Consider the following 15,684-nt stretch of genomic DNA (forward strand, 5'->3'; position numbering starts at 1 on the left):
GATAATTGGCGATAGGGGGCAACCTTGACGTGTCCCGTTACATATAGCAAAGGGCTCAGAGATAGTATCATTTATCTTAACTCTGGCTTTCGGTTGGGAATATAAACTCATTATCCATTTTTGCATCCCTTCTCCCAGTCCTATATGTTGTATAATTGTTTTTAAAAATTTCCAATCCACCCTATCGAATGCTTTCTCAGCATCAGTAGATATAAGTACTATTGGTTTCTTATAGGACTGTGAGGAGTGGATCGCACTTATCACCTGTTGCGTGTTTTCTCTACCTTCCCTCGCTGGGGTAAATCTGACTTGATCCTGATGTACCAGACAGGGAATATATGGCATTAGTCTATTTGCTAATATTTTTGTAAAAATATTTAAATCTACGTTTAGTAATGATATTGGGCGATAGTTTGAACACTGTGCTGGGTCTTTCCCCTCCTTTGGTATAACAGCTGTGTGTGCCATAAGAGCTTCCTCCGGCATCCTATGCCCTTCTCGTATAAAATTAAATGCATCCAAGAACCTTGGCATCAACTTTTCAGCATAGGTCTTATAATATATAATAGAGTAAATCCGTCCGGGAGCTTTACCTGGTTTTAACATTTTAAGGGTGCTTATAAATTCTTCTGATGTAATTGGACCATCTATACTCCTCCCAATCTCCTCTGAAAGTCTAGGCATTCTTGACATATTCCTTTGATTCTCCCTCACGGAGTCGAGTCTTTTGCTCATATTTTAATTGGTATAGACTCGTATAGTAGTTTTTAAATACCTTTGCGATTTCTTGTGAGGATTTAACTAACTTATCCCCTGTTGTTTTAATACACTCTATATGGTTTTGAGCCCTCGTTTCTCTAAGTGCTCTTGCTAACATCCTACTTGGTTTATTGCCGTATTCATAAAAGTCTTATTTACATCGTCTTAATGAGGCTTTTGCTTTATCTGTTAATAATAAATTCAGTTAATCTCGAGCACACTTCAATTTCTCCTCTATCTGTATTGCCAATGATTTTTATGTATATTTTCCAATCTACAGATTTCCCCCAATAACGCTTCAATCTGCGCTCCCAACTGACGCTTCCTACGTGTTCCTAGTGATATTAAAATTCCTCTAATGAAACACTTATGTGTTTCCCAGATGCAGGTTGGGGTAACTTCCCCCCCTCATTAATAGAAAAAAATACTTCTAATTCCTGTGCTATCTTTTCCTCATATTCTGGGTCTTTCAGAAGGGATTCATTAATTTTCCAATGCCATAGGATCAAATGCCATATTCATATCGCCTCCCATAATCACGATACCTTCCTTATTCAGATGTATGATATTTAAATATTTCTCCAGAATTGATACCTGTCCTTCATTAGGTAAATATAAGTTAACCAAAGTCACCTTCTGATCATTTACCGTATTTATTCAAGTATAACGCGCACACGTGTATAACGCGCACCCCTAATTTTCGATAAAAAATCAGTATAAAATCATTGTAATTGCCAAAAATCATTTATTGACAATGTATTGACCCCTGTATATCCAGCCATGTCCCCTGTATGTCCAGCCATGTCCCCTGTATGTCCAGCCATGTCCCCTGTATGTCCAGCCATGTCCCCTGTATGTCCAGCCATGTCCCCTGTATGTCCAGCCATGTCCCCATGTATGTCCAGCCATGTCCCCTGTATGTCCAGCCATGTCCCCTGTATGTCCAGCCATGTCCCCTGTATGTCCAGCCATGTCCCCTGTATGTCCAGCCATGTCCCCTGTATGTCCAGCCATGTCCCCTGTATGTCCAGCCATGTCCCCGTATGTCCAGCCATGTCCCCTGTATGTCCAGCCATGTCCCCTGTATATGCAGCCACCTACTGTTAATCACCGTGGCACGGGAACATTACAGACAGCATTCGTTTAAACAGCTGTTTTCCCTGCCACGCATAGACACTCCCCCTTGCTTGCGATTAACGCGGTGATTAACGTTGTAGCAGCGTTGGTGGCTTCGGTGGCGGCGGGGGCGGCAAGGTGATACAAAAGGCTAGGTTTAAAGTGGAACGCCACTGCCACCCCACCCCAGTCCTCGTGTATAACGCGCACCCAAACTTTGATATTTTTTTGGGGTATAAAATTTTGCGCGTTATACACGAATAAATACGGTATATATATCCTTTTACAATAAGTAGACGCCCTTCCTCATCTTGGATTATATTTGATTCTTTCCATGATTCTTTCCATCTTTCCATTCTTTCCATATTTGAGAAAATAATTGATACCCCCTTTGTCTTTGTTGTCGACGAGGCGCTATGGTACACAGTTGGGAATCTGTAATTTCCTCATTTTGGAATTTTATTTTTCCTGAAATGTGTCTCCTGGAGGAATACAACATGCGCCTTTAATCTCCATAATTCTGCCAGCAGCTTAGACCGTTTCTCTGAGTTATTTAACCCTTTCACATTATAAGAGGTCAAAGTAATCCTAGTCATTTTAATATTTCTCTTAGGCTATCCCCAATGTTTCAGAGAAGGAGGGGGGTGGAAAAAAAAAGAATATTTTTTTTTTTTTTTTTTTTTTTTTATAGAGGCCGCTGACTGCGCCTCCACTCGATGTCTTCCAATCCGGTTAGTCCCCTAGAATCCCAGAGAAGACAAAAAAAAAAGGACCTCCGACTTCCCTCCCAGCAGAGGAGAGGCGTAGAAATTGGGGGTAGTGGTAGACCAAGACAGAGAGCTGTGTCCTATGCCGTCAAACCCTTTTTTATCACCGGTTGACACTAATCCCTGTTTCCAGATACACTAAACTAAGCCCGCCAAGACTTTTAACTATATAAGCCTAAACAGAAGTATACAAAAATTAATACATTCATCCCTTATTACAAATACACTGCACCCTCCTGGACGTTTAACTATACCAGATTATACAGATATATACAGAGACAGCTTCCCTCCATCACACCCCCCCCCCCCCGCCAGCGCATCCCCGCACCCACATGGGTATATGTAGATCCACCAGCAGGGAGAGGAAAAGAGAAGAGACACGAAAAAGGGAGCGACCTATATAAATAGTAAATGAATAATAGCATGTCCACCACTATCAATGAATTTTTCAAATGATTGAATTGCACAAATAACCTTAACCCATCTGCACGTTTATCTATACAGGAGTGTATACAACATCCCTTCATTACATTATTATCCCCCCCCCCCCCAGCATATCACCATACCCACATATATACATATAAATTGACCATAGAGAGGGAGCGAGGGGGCCCAAGGATGAATACCCTGATACTGACGCGTCCACTAACATCGATCGATTGTTTCAGATGGTTGGAACCCCCTGATAACACAGTTTTTCCAAATAACATATCTAGTATAGACTATTACCAACCAATCTTTCCCACTTAGCTTAATCCCTGATTCCCCATCTTCCCATATTCCCTACCACTACATACGCCTCCCCGTTACTCCAATTAAGGGATACGCTCCGAGAACGTGGGATCCAATCGTTAACAGTAATAACGCTCCCATTTATGAGCCCACCTTTCTTTATTCTTCTTCTTTCATCCTTTATTATCCCTTATTAATTCCCAATACTCTCTCTGGTTCCCCTCCTCCCTCTCCCCCCTCCCTTCGTAAAGTGATACAACTTCCGTTTCCCAGCCTAACCCTCCTCACGTGTAAAGTATACCGTGAATCTACATTAAACCCATATAAGTCTCCCTCCAAAAAAAAACAAAAAAACAGAGACTTGTATATACTACATGTGACACCCGCCCTCTCCTGGGGGCCCTTTCCCCAATGGTGTCTTTCTCCCTGTGTTGTATGATCCCTTCAAATTAGGGAGAGAAAGTCAAATAAAAATAGATAAAATAAATAATTGTGAATTATAATCTACCGTGCAGTGACACTTTAATGTAATAAAATGAGAGGAAAGCCTGAGTATAAATATTGGGGTCCCTATTACCTATCTACTAACTCTCTGTGATATCCCCCCCCACAACCTCCCTCCCCTCCCCTATCCCCCAAAAACCACCCCCCCTTGCCCCACCCACCCCCAAATATCTCCAGCGAATCCCCCCCCCCTAGAGAGAGAGGGGACGAGAGAAAAGAAAAAACAGAAAGAGAGAGCAAAAAAGCGGGCATTTCAACTGCCCTTAACTTTTAGCACTTTTAACGCTTTTAGCGACTAAAAATATGGGAAGAAAAAGACAAGGAAAATTAAAAATAGGAAGGGATTAACACATTATATCCTGTAGTATACTCTTCACCCCTTTAAAATAGTTTAGGTTATTATTAGTCCTTTTTATTGATTTATGAAGTATAATCCGTTGTAGTTGTTGGTTCAATCCAATTGGGGACCTCTATAGGTGCTGTCTCCAAAAACCTGAATAGTTCTGGAAGTTGTTCAGGGGTACGTAAGTTAAAGCTTCCCCCCCCTTTCTTACAAACACCGCTAGCGGGTACCCCCATTTATATGTAGCTTCACTGCCAAGTATAAGGTCTAATAGTGGTTTTAACATGCGTCGTCTGCGTTTGGTCTGTCTGCAAAGGTCTGGAAAAATTTGCATCTCCCCACCATCATACTCCAGAGGCCCCTACTGCCAAGCCGCCCTAAGAATGTCCTCCTTGATCCTGAAAAAATGTATCCTACAAAGCACGTTCCGAGGGTAGCTCTGATTGCGGTGTTAAAAGCCTGGTATTCTATGCACCCGATCCATTTCCATACTAGTATTTGGAGGATTTTTAAGAAGTTCATTTAATATGGTCAGTACAACGTCTCTTAATGCTAGTCCTTCAATCGTCTCTGCTATGCCTTTAATCCTTATATTGTTTCTTCTGCTCCTATTCTCATTTTGTTCAGAGTATAGCTGTAACATTATTATTTGGGAGCCCTCCTCCTGGGCGTGGTGACGTCACTGACGCTGCCTCCAGACGCGTTTCGTCCTATTGGACGTTATCAATGGGCCATTGATAACGTCCAATAGGACGAAACGCGTCTGGAGGCAGCGTCAGTGACGTCACCACGCCCAGGAGGAGGGCTCCTCAAGCCGGCCGGCTTTTATCTGTTTGCTACATGCTGTTTTTTATCTTCTTAAGTGTAAGTACACTATTGTTTTAATAAATTTGTTATACCTTACGGTATCACGCTATTGCGTCCCTCTCTATTTCCCGATACATGCAATTTGGACCGCTCAATTGCCGATGCTCTGCTGACGGGTTGTGTTTGCGTCTCAAACCGCAATCACTCACCATTTTCCATTTGAGGCTGTGATCTGGTTGGTAACCACGGAGTGTCCTAGTCCAGGGGATTGAAAGGCCGTGGCTGGGCTATAGCCAATTGCATCAAAGGCTTGCCATCTGGTAAGCTGCTATATGTCTCTGGTGGTGGGATAACACAGACTGCATGCATGTCACCTGGTGCATTGAAAATTTGACCAGCTATTGTCCCTACATGCAAACCAGCCTTGGATCTTTCACCTGAATTATTTGTCTGATGCTGCTCGGAATTCATTACTCCTTTCATCCTTTATAGACATTTTTAATGCTACAAAATAATGTTTTTAATTTTGGGCGCGGCTTTTCTATATTGTAAAGGATGTATATTCCCTGATGTTATGTTTATCCGCCACTGAAGGTCACTGTTACCCCATGTTTCCTCATACTCAGGATAATATACTCCTACTCGGGCTGTTTTCTTTTCCCTAATCTACCCATGGTGTTGGACACTTATTTTCCAATTTTTTTGTAATGCCAGCCCCGGTGATTTTTTGTATATGATTGTTTGGCGGAAGCAGATGAACAATTCACCAAGATGCTCACTTGAATATGTGAGCTGGGGAATGGGTGTGAGCGGGTGAATGTGAGGACGTGCTGTGTGATGGGCGGGCTTTTCGAAGTGATCCTGTGAACCTGTGGTATGTGCTGCCGACAATGAAATGAGACAGCGAGATACAAGGTTATTTAGCTATTGCTGCTATGTATCTGCGGCTGCCTATTTCTACCTGTTGCTGTTGTTTACCGCCGCTACCTATCTACCTACTGACGCTATTTTCCTGCTGCTATCCACTGCTGCTACCTACATGTTGCTGTGACCCATTTGCTGCTACCTATTATTGTTGATTGCCGCTGTCTATTAGGACGCTATTGCCACTATCTATTACTGTAAAGCGGGAAGGAGGAAGCTCGGAACGGTCGCTATCTCAGATGCACCTGGTTGGCTGGCGAGCCGGCTGGTGGAGGTGCTGATTGGCAGGGAAGTGGAGGTGAAGGGGGAGTAGAGTGAAGTGAAGAGGAGTGAGATCCTACGGCGGTCAGCCTTGGTGCCTCCCTACCTCTGCATCTGTCTCTCTATGCGGCTATTAAAAAAAAAAAGGAATCCCTGTGGTTTGCAGTGGGCTGACAGCTGGGCTCCGGTTCTTCAGATTCTCCAGTCTTCACATCCTCTGTTTTTCAGCTACCTGCCTGCTTGAATACCAACTCTAGGCTGTTTGCCTCTGAAGACATCAAATAGTAGGTCCGTGGTTTTTTTGTTTGTTTTTTTGTGCTCTGTGATAAGCAGCAGCAATACAGGTGGAGGTTGGAGGCGGAGAGAAAGGCAGGAGAAAAGGGAAAATTTTCGAAGCAGAAGCCAAAGCTGATTGAAGCAAACACAGAGCTAATACAGAGCAAGATAGGATCCTCAGGCATCATTTAAAATAAGAGGTCCTGCAAAAAGAGAAAAGCGGGAGAAAGGAAAGGGGAAAAAAAATCTGCGGTAAACGATTGAGCTCTGGTCCCCTCGGTCCTTTTTGAACTCTCCCTGAACTTTGTAAATCGTGTGTTCTATTGATTCAGGACTTTCAATGTGTAAGAGAGGAGACGTAAGATATAGAAGGTCCCGCAATTTTGCTGACTGACAGATTCCCCCCCTGCCCTTGGATTTACAGTGTTGACGGGGAAAATATATATATATATATATATATTTATATCTACAGAGAGGGGTGAAGGTGAAATATTTGGGGAATCACCTTTATAAGAAGACATAGATCTAGATGGCTCCAAGTAAAGCAAAAAAAAAAACCTCAAATTATTACTCCCAGTACCTCCCCCTCCCATTTGTCAGCTAAGTCAGTAAAAGCAGTAGGAAAGGAGACCACAGAATCCTCCTAGACTGAATCATTAGCGGGAGCACAGAAAATTATAGCTAAGGAAATGGATCAAGAATATATACCCTCTGGGAAAGATATTATGACCGCCATTAAACTATGCAGTGAAACACTAACAACAAAAATTGAAGCCCTAGCCATAGACATTAATACTATGAGAATTTGAAAAAGTTAAACAAAAAACGTCAGAGATGAAAGTATGAATATCAAAAGTTGAAGATATAATAAGAACAGATAATAAAGAGTTATATAAGTTAAAAAAGAACATTAATACTCTACAAGATAGAGCAATAGATACGGAGGGACGCCTGAGGAGAAATAACATCAGGATTATTGGACTACCAGAGAGAGTGGAAGGAAATAAACCGGTGGAATTTATTGAGAATTTACTATTAAATGTTCTGCACCTTTCAAATATTTTCTGCAACCTTTGCAGTGGAAAGAGCTCACAGAATCTCCTTTCAAACACCGAAACCAGGATCCCCTCAGCGTCCTTTTCTTCTAAGATTATTACATTATAAAGATCGGGATTATATATTAACAATGGCAAGGTCAAAATCTGAAGTGCAATATGAGAACGCCAAATTACTATTCTTTCCGGACTATCCACCTGAGCTAAAACAACAGTGTAGAACATGCACGGAAGTACGAAAAAGACTGCGAGAAAAGGGAATAACTGAGAATCATAGATGGAGACCATGCATGCTTTTTTAAGACACCTGATGCAGCTGCAGAATGGCTAGATTTTAAATAGACAGTAGATATTATTACTTCCCTTACCCTTTTTAAAAATTTCCCTCTTCTTTTTTTTTTTTTTTGTTTATGCAGAGGGAGGGGAGAAGGTAGAGGTTATGTTAAAAAAAAACACACTACTTAAATTAAGTGTAGATATGAATATGAGTTAAACACAACTTGAGTCAGTGTAAATATATATACACTAATTTAATTAATTTTTTATTAATATTTTGCGTGTTATTTGTTAGTATCTCTTGAGAGGGGTATTAACTATTTATATATATATATAATATAAATAGTTAATACCCCTCTCAAGAGATACTAACAAATAACACGCAAAATAATAATAAAAAAATTATTAAATTAGTGTCCAAAATGTGATACTGTTGTAATGTCCAATTTATATGGTGACAACCAAAAATGTAATCCAGTGAAGAGAAGAATCCACCACCGATTTATTGTGAGTTGAATGGACGTAACTGTTCCTCACAGTCGCACCAAAAGTGGTAAGTAAACACCCTTACCAGAAGTGTTGGACCCCCTGTTAGATGAGGTCGTACAGGCATCAATATCCACCCTGACGGGTAATAAGAAATCCCAGCGTTTGGTATGTAGCTCCTCTCCCAACGAATCCTTCCTTGGCTCCGGGCTCTGAGTGTCCCATCCAGATAGGAACCCTACTTTCAAACATCCAACTTACAAACAATTCCTTAATATGGGCAAACAGAAGCTCACAGCAAAGTAGTTCTCTACACAGGGCACTGTCAAATTGTTTGTTTCGTACAAGCCTTGGAACCTTCTATCAGCTCCAGCACTGCAGCCTCCATCAGACTCTTCAGCATTCAACAGTCAATGAATTAGTTCCTGGGGATATGAAGAATCACAACAATAGTATAAAATCACAAATTATAAATCACATTATAAATTAAAAACTATATATTTTTTTGTAACTGGGAAATATACACTAATAAATTAATCTACGTTAGACTTATAAATACACTAATAGAGGGGTGGGAGTAGGGGGGAGGGAGGGGTGGTAAAAGGATAGTAAGAAGGACTTTCCCTTTTTTTTTTTTTTTTTTTTTTACAGTATAGCGCATTAGCACTTTTTGTGTTTTCTTTCTTTCCTCTTCTAATAGCATATGTGCAGGAGGACGTGGAGAGCGCAATTGTGTTGCTTTCCTCTCCCTTTTCCCCCTTTTTTTTTCGGAACTAGAAAGGGGAGGTCAGCAGGGTAAACATAGTTTAATAGAGGACTCTATATTAATAAAATAATTATTATGGGAAAAAGCTAGGCACAAATAGGATATTGGTAAACTGTATAAAATATTGTAAAGCCTGTCACACAGTTGAATGGAAGAAATTTGTTATTTTTTTTGGTTGTGTTAGGGGAGGGTGAAGTTTGAGATATGTTGGGTACTGGTTATGAAATAGATACCATGATCAGTGGGAAAATGGATAATCAAAGTGCCTCTCCACTCTTGTCCAGGTATAGATGGGAATTTAAAGTAAAGGAGGAGGTGGAGAGGGATAGGATGGGAGGGAAGGAAGGATGTTGTAAGAATGATGTGTGTAAATGTTCAGAGGTGTAGTTCAGGATCCCACAAGATTCCCCCCCCCCCCAAATCAAAAGGCATAGGAAGCACTGGTATAGGAAATAGATATAATGTCAGGTAAAAATAGTAGTAATATCATGGAATGTCAGAGGATTAAATTCCAAATTCAAACAAACCCTGATGTTTCAATACATAAAAAAATATAACCCCCAATTGTTTATACTTCAGGAGACACGTCTAATAGGAAAAAAATTAACAACACTAAAAAAAGCCTGGATACAAAAATAATATCATGCCACTTACTCATCCTATGTAAGAGGGGTATCGGTACTAATCAGTAAAACTTTTCCTGGGAAGGTAGAGGAAGCTTATATAGACTCACAAGGGAAATATGTGATCCTCCGGTATATGATTGGACAACAAAAATGTATTGTAGTGGCAATATATATTCCACCTCCATTTTCTGTCGGAATCCTGAATGAGGTAATGGAAAGAATTATGCAATTCCTTCCAGCAAAATTAATGCTCATTGGAGATTTTAATTTGGTACTATCTTCTAAGCTGGATAGACCAGAACCTCCCAAGTATCAGTCTGCTGATTTATATAATTGTTCACAAGTGACAGGGGTGACAGAGGTATGGAGATTGAGAAACCCAGAAAAAAGAATGTACTCCTGTTATTCTACATCCTATAAAACCGCGTCTAGGATAGATTTAGCCTTTGCAGATTCAACAATGTTAACCACTTAACGACCGCCGCATGTAGATATACGTCGGCAGAATGGCACGTACAGGCAGATGTACGTACCGGTACGTGCCTGCCTAGACGTGGGTCGGGGGTCCGATCGGGAACCCCCCGCTACATGTGGTGGTTCCGTGGGCTCTGGGAGCGATCCGGGATGAGGGGGAGGCTATTTGTTTCTAGCCACCCCCTCGCGATTGCTCCCAGCCAATCTCCTTCCGTCGAAGGACTTCCTCTGCCTGTGTAATGTAAATACAGGCAGGAGGAAGTGATGTCTTCTCTCCTCTTGGCGGTATTTTCGTTCAGCGAGAGGAGAGAAGACATCACAAAGTGAGTTGCACCAACAGCACGCATACACAGTAACACACAGCACACTTAACCCCCCCAGTCACCCCCCCCAGCCCCCTGTCACAGTGTCATTTATTTACTGATCACTGCATTTAGTGTCCGTGTGACAGTTAAAAGTTACAGGGCAGTTAGTCTTAGGCCCATTTAGGTCCAGTGTAGCCCCCTACCCCCCTAATAAAGGTTTAACCTCTTGATCACCGCCCTAGTTAACTCTTTCACCCCCTATTGCCAGCGTCACTAAGCGATCGGTTTTCTAATCGCTGTATTAGTGTCGCTGGAGCCGCTAGGTAGCTAGTTATTTTTTGAGGTTCGCCGCCAGGTTTTTATAGCGTTAGGTACCCCCATACATTTTCTACATAAAGGTTTTAACCCCTGATTGCCCCTAGAGTTAACCCTTTCACCAGTGATCACCGTATAAGTGTTACTGGTGACGCTGGTTAGCCAATTAGTTATTTAGGTTCGCCGCCAGGTTTTTATAAAGTGTCAGGTACCCCCATATATTACCTAATAAAGGTTTTAACCCCCTGATTGCCCCCTAGTTAACCCTTTCACCAGTGATCACCGTATAAGTGTTACGGTTGACGCTGGTTAGTTAGTTTGCTGTTTATAGCATCAGGGCACCCGCCGTATATAACCCAATAAAAGTTTAACCCCATGATCGCCCGGCGGGTGATATCAATTACATTTTAGCGTCAGGGTCTGCGTCGCCCCATTAGCTATGACTAAGCATTGAAGTTCAATGTGAAACGCGTCGGCTGTTTATTTCCCACTGTATGCTGTTTTTTGTAGTGCATTCTTTTTTTACCCAATAAAGGGCACGTCTTTTTTAGACTTATTGGAGTGCGGCTGTCCATATACCTTCTTTTTCTTTGCATGCTCTGTGCATTGCCAGCACCCGTTGGTTCTTGAGTGGACATTGATTGCCATAGGTGTGCTCACCTGGAGCGGCAGTATCTCCTATCTGTTTGTCTGCGTCGCCCCAGGTTAGTGCCAGTAGCGCTTACACCCACGCGCAAAGCATACACCCCTCTTAGTGGTATAGTATCTGAACGGATCGATACCTGATCAGATCTATACTAGCGTACCCAGCAGTTTAGGGTTCCCAAAAATGCATTGTTAGCGGAATCAGCCCAGATACCTGCTAGCACCTGCGTCTTGCCCCTCCGCCCAGCCCAACCTATCCAAGTGCAGTATCGATCGATCACTGTCACTTACAAAACACAACACACATAACTGCAGCGTTCGCAGAGACAGGCCTAATCCCTGCGATCGCTAACAGGTTTTTTTGGAAGCGTTTTCTAAGTAAAAAATAAAAACACAAAAAAAATATAAAATAAAAAAAACAAAAATAGTTGTTGTTTTATTGTTGTCTCCCCCTCTATTCTCTCTCTATTGTTCTGCTCTTTTTTACTGTATTCTATTCTGCAAAGTTTTATTGTTATGTTTTTTCATGCTTTCTTTTCAGGTATGTAATTTACTTTACTGTTTTCAGGTACGCCATTCAGCTGTTGGCGGACTTATTTATCTTTACAGCAACCGTGTTTGCTCCCACGATATATAAAGCCGTGACTCCCGTGCTGTAGGAGCATGGTGGCAATAGGGGCGGAGGAGCGATTTTGCTCCTAATGCCGCGTACATATGGTTGAAATTCCAACGTAGGCTTGCCCGTGGAAAAGTCAGACCGTGTGTACGCGGCATAACTTTTTTGCGGGAGGATGCCCCCATGCTTCGGCATATATAAATGGTGCATGTATGCCCATCATTAGAAATGGGTGGATGAAGGGAGGTATTCTAATGGTGGGAATACCCACCAATCAATCTTTTTTTCGTTCAGCCAACAGGCTGCATGAAAAAAAAGATTACAATACATGTCCAACAAGAAAAATCAACATACTGGTATGTTGCTGGACTTTGAATGGTTATACCAGAATGATGCCTGTGGGTTTAGGTATCCTCTTGGTATCATTCTTTTCAGCCAGCGGTCGGCTTTCATGTAAAAGCAGTCCTAGCGGCTAATTAGCCTCTAGACTGCTTTTACATTCAGTGGGAGGGAATGTCCCCCCCGAATATAAACAGCGCCATTGGGAAATTGGGAAAGCATTTTATCATACTGATCTTGGTGTGGTCAGATGCTTTGAGGGCAGAGGAAAGATCTAGGGTCTAATAGACCCCATTTAAAAAAAAAAAAAGAGTACCTGTCACTAACTATTGCTATCATAAGGGATATTTACATTCCCTGAGATAACAATAAAAATGGTAAAAAATAAATAAAATGGAAGGAACAGTTTACAAATAAAATAAAAAAAGGAAAAAAGGAAAAAATTGCGCCAACCAATAATATAAACAATAAAGTCCTTTGTGTTCCCACAAGTGAATTAGAAAAAAATATGCACCATATGAGTGCATTTAAAACGTGAATAAATGAAAAAATCCAGTGTCAGAGTCCATAAATGATGAATCCAAACCAGACAACACCCAGTGTGAAAATGATTTACAGTTGTGAACCGCCACCTTATGGACTGAGGCTTACTGATAGGTAATTAAATAACAGCGTTATTCAAATTACAGCAGGATACTCCAGAGTGCGGGATCACAGCCAGGAATGCACCAGGTCACGGCCCTTTAAGAGATCCACGACGGGATGCAGCAGCATATACTAAACGGTACTCGTCCTCATACCATCTCAACAGCCCAGTCGGTTGTAAACATATAAGGAAGGAGACCGCACATAGAGTAGTATGCACTGACAGTTTATTTAAAAAAGTTAAAAACTACTTACAAACAAAGGTAAAAAGGAAGCGAGTAAAACAATTGCCGGCCGGCATCTAACAGGAGCCCTTCCTGTACGCGGTGACGTCACTGCACTCCGTCCCAGACGCGTTTCGTCACAAATTGACGTTCTCAATGGGAATGGGCTCTGCAGTGAACCACCGCTTTATATATCCAGGCCTCGCTTTGACTGCCAGGAACCGGAAGTAGTCAAAACGCCATTTTGAAAATGGGAAAAAACTAATTATTTAATACATACGGGACCTAAAGTGCCCAAAACTAAAGGCTAAAGACAGGGAGCTATCTCTCTAATAAAACAGAGACAGTATTGAAGATATGGAGATATAAAAAAGTGCATGTAGGTGAATCTAATACAAACTAAGGTATTAATCAAAAATGTGCATAAATTAAATTGTCCATCCTGAACAAATGCAGTCAGTCCCTCTCGTGGTCAGAGCTGGGACTGCAGGCCTATAGAGATTATTACATGAGTGAGCAGTACCTCACTCATAATTATATCAGGATAGTACAAAACAGATGGCAAATAAATAACAAAAATTGGACATTAATAAGAAACCCATTAAGGATTATAAATTACGCATAAATTAATATGATCATATAAATAAATTAATATTCATATAAATATATAGATTGTCAATAATGGAACATGATTAAACCAACCCCCATCTCCAAATTGACATAGTATTAATAGTGAAAAGTGTTAAATTAAATTAATTAGGGAACCCTTGTCAATATATTAAAAAAGCAGGAAACATAAAAGTGTAAATAAAAAATGGTCCCATCCTGGTGAAGTCAAAATGAGGCTAAAAAATTACAAGTAAAATTTGATACATAAAACCACCCTACATAATCACATTTAACCAGCATTAAATGACACTAAACTGACATGATGGCGTCAAGCATTGTTTATAAACGCATTTACATCCGTGTCTATATTTAGGCCATGAGGCGTATAGCACTTGAGCCGGTGTATCCAGGCCATTTCTAGCCTGGAGATTTCTCTGACTAGAGCACTCCCCCTCCAATTAGGTTTAAATTTATCAATACCTAAAAATAGTGTATTTGATGGGTCTTTTTTTATGTTTGAGGAGATAGTGCTTTGACACCGAATGATTCTCAAAACCATTGAGGATATTAGTAATGTGTTTGTTTAATCGAACACGCAAAGGTCGCTTGGTACGGCCCACGTATTGTAGGCCTACAATACGTGGGCCGTACCAAGCGACCTTTGCGTGTTCGATTAAATCTCCTCAAATCTCCTCAAATGCGTTTATTTAATGCTGGTTAAATGTGATTATGTAGGGTGGTTTTATGTATCAAATTTTACTTGTAATTTTTTAGCCTCATTTTGACTTCACCAGGATGGGACCATTTTTTATTTACACTTTTATGTTTCCTGCTTTTTTAATATATTGACAAGGGTTCCCTAATTAATTTAATTTAACACTTTTCACTATTAATACTATGTCAATTTGGAGATGGGGGTTGGTTTAATCATGTTCCATTATTGACAATCTATATATTTATATGAATATTAATTTATTTATATGATCATATTAATTTATGCGTAATTTATAATCCTTAATGGGTTTCTTATTAATGTCCAATTTTTGTTATTTATTTGCCATCTGTTTTGTACTATCCTGATATAATTATGAGTGAGGTACTGCTCACTCATGTAATAATCTCTATAGGCCTGCAGTCCCAGCTCTGACCACGAGAGGGACTGACTGCATTTGTTCAGGATGGACAATTTAATTTATGCACATTTTTGATTAATACCTTAGTTTGTATTAGATTCACCTACATGCACTTTTTTATATCTCCATATCTTCAATACTGTCTCTGTTTTATTAGAGAGATAGCTCCCTGTCTTTAGCCTTTAGTTTTGGGCACTTTAGGTCCCGTATGTATTAAATAATTATTTTTTTCCCATTTTCAAAATGGCGTTTTGACTACTTCCGGTTCCTGGCAGTCAAAGCGAGGCCTGGATATATAAAGCGGTGGTTCACTGCAGAGCCCATTCCCATTGAGAACGTCAATTTGTGACGAAACGCGTCTGGGACGGAGTGCAGTGACGTCACCGCGTACAGGAAGGGCTCCTGTTAGATGCCGGCCGGCAATTGTTTTACTCGCTTCCTTTTTACCTTCGTTTGTAAGTAGTTTTTAACTTTTTTAAATAAACTGTCAGTGCATACTACTCTATGTGCGGTCTCCTTCCTTATATGTTTACAACCGACTGGGCTGTTGAGATGGTATGAGGACGAGTACTGTTTAGTATATCCTGCTGCATCCCGTCGTGGATCTCTTAAAGGGCCGTGACCTGGTGCATTCCTGGCTGTGATCCCGCACTCTGGAGTATCCTGCTGTAATTTGAATAA

At 40.9% G+C, this 15,684-nt stretch overlaps 1 protein-coding gene across 13 annotated transcripts in view; it reads left to right on the plus strand.

Annotated features, from left to right (window-relative positions):
• CLEC16A (C-type lectin domain containing 16A) overlaps positions 1-15,684 on the plus strand; it is a 1,403,906-nt gene that overhangs the window by 939,523 nt on the left and 448,699 nt on the right. The gene's annotated exons all lie outside the window — the stretch shown is intronic.

The sequence above is a fragment of the Rana temporaria genome, chromosome 6 (assembly GCF_905171775.1).
Source record: "Rana temporaria chromosome 6, aRanTem1.1, whole genome shotgun sequence".
Taxonomy (NCBI): domain Eukaryota; kingdom Metazoa; phylum Chordata; class Amphibia; order Anura; family Ranidae; genus Rana; species Rana temporaria.